Genomic DNA, 4,723 nt, shown 5'->3' with positions numbered 1-4,723 from the left:
TTGATTTTTGAACCAATGGAATTCCTTGTTTGCAATAAAATGATAGCAATCAGTCTCACTGATTCAAAAATCAATTGTTTTTAATTGCTTCTGCTCTATCTGGGATTATATTAACAGGCAAACAAAAGAAGGTATACAAAAATGGAAAACCTCATATTCTCCCTGAGATTTGATCAGCTCTGACCCACTTTATCTTCCAGACTGCTGTTATATATCTGCTAATTTTGTGGAATTGTTATGTCTCCATTTTCGTCAGTTGATTATTTGCCACTGAGATTTTTTTTTTAATGGGCTGTCATATTATTGTTTTTCTAAATAAATAAAATCTCATGTTCTGAAATCTAATGGAAAAAAATGGAATTGAACTTTCATATTCTTAAAATGGTAAATTGAATGCTATTTAAGATTTCTATCTTCCTAGACAAAACAAACAAACAAATCAATAATAATTATATAGCATTACAAATATTTTCAGACTTTAGACTGATGGACAAAGTGCACCGGAGAATTTTTGACATAAAGTCTTGGCAGCTAGTTATTTACTCGCACGTGATTGTTGTATTCTTTAGATTCTTTTTAAAAGGTCAATCTACAACATTTTTGCTAACAGAAATATTAAATATGAAATCACTCAACACAGTTTACAAGTCTTACAATTACACAAAGGTTGAACAAAATAAACATTTTCCACAAGTATTAGAACTGAAAGTATAGTGAAATCAAAAGAAGTAACTAAGCTATTGAGAAACTATTATGCCTGATTTTCACCATAGCTTAGTTTGAAAACTTAGAAAAATAAGCCCAATCTATTTAGAACGAATGAGCAACTGCAAGTAAGATTTGGGATTAACGATTAAGATTAATATTAAACAATCACATTATGATTATTGTGTCATGTTACAGGGACTGATTTTATGATTGTATAAAAAACCTGGTGACTAAAATACAAATTGTATGAATTTACAAAGTGACATATAGATTTAGATCATTTTGGAAAAAAAAGAATATTATATATTTATCAAATTATATATTACAGGAACTCTATATTACATTATATATTAAACAATTACATATTACATATTAAACAATTACATATTAAATAATTCATTATAAGTAATGGATTTAACTGGTATCATGTTAAATAATAATAAATTTGATAATTACCATTGACATAACTTTAATAAAATGTCCACTTTATGACCAATTTTTATAGCCCTGCAAGTTAATTCCCATGCTAGAATGTCATTGACCATACACATAATAGCAGGCATCAATTCATTGGTTTGCATGAGTGATTTTCTAAAAATCAAATTACAAATTTAGTGCTGAGTTATGTATCTTACAATCAAAATAAGAGTCCAGAGCCCTCTGTTTCTGAATAATTAAAAAATAGATATTCTTTGGGTGGAAGGGGTGTTCCTCAAAATTATTTTCTGATTCCATTTTAGTGTATAATAAAATAGTTAAAGATACAATACATCTATTGATACAACTACTCACCTAAAAAAGTCATAGAGGAATAGAATCATGAATAATATCAATTAAAGATTATCTTTAAAATTTTAGATGACCATTTTGAAAAAGTTAATTATCTTGCATTTTTGCAAAACAAACTGTATAATTTGAATTGCAGTTATCAACAAAATGTTGTACTTTCCCCTAATATAATGTCTCAGTCTGATCCCCAACATGGTAAGGCTATTTTATTTCAATCTACTCTGGGGAAAAGGCACTCTGAAAGAATTGATGGAATATTTATTGCTTAAAGTAATATTTAATATACTACATACTAATGAAAGATGGACTAAAATAGCTACATTAGTTATTACTTAATGAAGAATTAAGCAATATGCACCCTAGGCAAACATGCATACCATACTTGAAATCTGCTCTTGTTTGTTAAAAATGAAACAAATGGTAACACATTAAATTGGAGAACCTGTGATACCCTCAAATTTTTTGGATCTAATGTATTTCAGCCTCAAGCTGGTCATTCATAGCAAGATAGTCAATTTCCAGTGTCAGATTGGACCAGTGCATTAGCATTTTAGCATACTTATTTTAAAGAATACTGGATTCAAATGGAAATGTCCAGTTATGCTAAAATAGTTGATGGAAGACTTAAGATCAAAATAAATAACCCTGAATATGTTGTTAGATTCTGACTTCCATGAGATCTTGTCAAGAATGCCAGAATTATAGTCCAATTAGAGGGCCTTGCATATATACCACTATATATATATATGCAGTTTATTACATATGCACAGATAAAAGAGCGCCTTCCAACTTGATTCCAGTCTAAATATCTTCTGCTTTGATCTTAATTGTACAATAAAATACTTCACTGTGTTAAAATAACAGCAAGTCTGAAGGTATTCAGAAACTTCACAAAAGCCCTCTGGAGAATCTTGCAGGATTTATCCTTATACTACTTTAGAATGGTCAGTAAAGAATCCTGAAGGCTTGTCAGCATATAGAATTCCATGGAATGAAGACAATTCATAGATTTGAAGAAGATAGTTCGCCAACATATAATAGAGAATGAAGTTCTTGCCTTATACTATGCTGTAATGCAAGGTGTAAAAATCAGAAATTGTCTCTGTGTATCTCTCTCCATGCTGGATACCCACTATGCATGCTTGTCATCTCATTTTTTTTAAATCATATGAAGCTGTTTGGAAGATGAATTCATATATCATAATTGGATCTTGGTAGTGAGTATAACTAGCCAAATAAAGATGTTGCTTTTCCTCCAGATGTAAGAATTAAGATTAATACGATAACCAGAAAATTACCTCAGCTTCTTAAAAATCATATGGCAGAAACCTTCATCAGGGAATCACTTATCCATCTACAGATGTTCTCAGCATATGGTCAAATGATGAAACTAATATACTGGCATCCAACAAGCCTATTATATAACTGTTCCCCATAAATCTTCAGGAATCAAGTAGAGATTTGGGATTTATAATATGGAATGAGAGTTAAAAACCAGATTCATTTCACCACTTTCTACACTATTGATTGATACCTTGCTGCTGAGTGAGAACAATCTTATTGTTTGAACATTAGTATAACCCTTTGGCTTTCCATTCAATCATGTCAGATAGACAAATTCTATTCTTGAACTGCATCCTGAAGACATAACAAACTATGAGGGCACAATTATTTTCTTTTCAGGAGAACATTATATTATTATGTTTGAGCAAAGGTTATTTTGGCAACAGATAAATTTGCAACAGGCCTAAGGATAAATGCAAAAACAAAATGATTGAAACCAAATGTTTTTTTTAAATGCAGTGATGATAGTTATCTAGAAACAGCAATACAAATTAACTGAAAATTATTATGTCTTTCTCTTGTTTAATAGTTTAAAAATAAAATAATAATGACATGGAAGCATGCTCATAGAAAAGGTAGCTGACCTCAAATTAATGTTATTAAAAAGTAAAATTAAAAACTATCAGTTAAAATACTTGAAAACTGTACTTGTATCACATATCAAGTCATTTTATTATAAGTAATATGTCAACTAAATGGGAGGGAGAGAGGAAGGAAGGAAGGAAGGAAGGAAGGAAGGAAGGAAGGAAGGAAGGAAGGAAGGAAGGAAGGAAGGAAGGAAGGAAGGAAGGAAAAAGATGCCAATACTGTTTTATATGATTGTGAGAGAATTTTGGATTAGATCCAGTGGTGGGATTCAGCCGATTTGCACCACTTCAGCAGAACCGGTAGCTAATTTTTTGTTGCCCAGACCCAGAATAGACTTCTGGAAGTGGCATCCACACAGAGAACCGGTTGTTCACATATTTGAATCCCACCACTGATTAGATCCACACATAGTCAGGGCTTTTTTTCTCATAGAACGCCCAGAATGGAATTCCAGCACCTTTTGGGGATGGAACCTTGTAGGGTAGGCAAGGCAGGTTGTATGACATGTCTGAGTTCCGGCACTTTTTTTTTTTTTTTAAGAAAAAAAGCACTGCACATAGTTAACCCCAATTCATTGCAGGACATTCATTCATTCATTTCTAAGGAAAAAGTAGTTCTTTGTGTAAATGAATATCTTATTTGATATCAAAAAGATCTATGAGGAAAGTATAAATATGTTTAGATAGACATAGTTATAACCTTTCACAGGAGCAGGAATCTTATGCTTGGCTGTTCATTCCCTACAATTCTTTTTCTAAGGAAGGGCTACATTATGTTTTAAATGCTTGAAGTGGATTTAAATAGGGAAAATCATGCATGCATGTTTTTGAGCAATGATGTTTGCAGAAGATGTAAAACGAGGGAAGGTTCGTCTGCTGAATGATACATTGAGGACAAAAACATGGTAATTTTTAAAGAAAGTTATTTAGATGCCCCAATTCTGAGTGGGTGTCACATTAATAGGTAAAAGTATAGTATTCATTTGGTGTGTGGGCATGTGTAATGAAGAGAGAAAGAGAGAGAGAGAGAGAGGACGCAACTTCAGATAATAAATATTCCTTTTTATGATTCTAAATTCAGCTGAAATTCTCAGAAGGCATATTTTTTTAATCAAAGCTGAGAGTTTTTTTGTTTCATGACCTTTCCTCATTCTGAAAAAAGATCACTTTGCATAAATCTTCCTTCCTTCCTTCCTTCCTTCTTTCCTTCCTTCCTTCCTTCCTTCCTTCCTTCCTTCCTTCCTTCCTTCCTTCCTTCCTTCCTTCCTTCCTCTCTCCTTCCCTTCTCCTTTCCC

Source organism: Crotalus tigris, unplaced genomic scaffold (genome assembly GCF_016545835.1).
Source record: "Crotalus tigris isolate CLP2741 ecotype Arizona unplaced genomic scaffold, ASM1654583v1 scf7180000017536.10889498, whole genome shotgun sequence".
Lineage (NCBI taxonomy): Eukaryota > Metazoa > Chordata > Lepidosauria > Squamata > Viperidae > Crotalus > Crotalus tigris.
Note: the sequence above shows the minus strand (reverse complement) of the source record.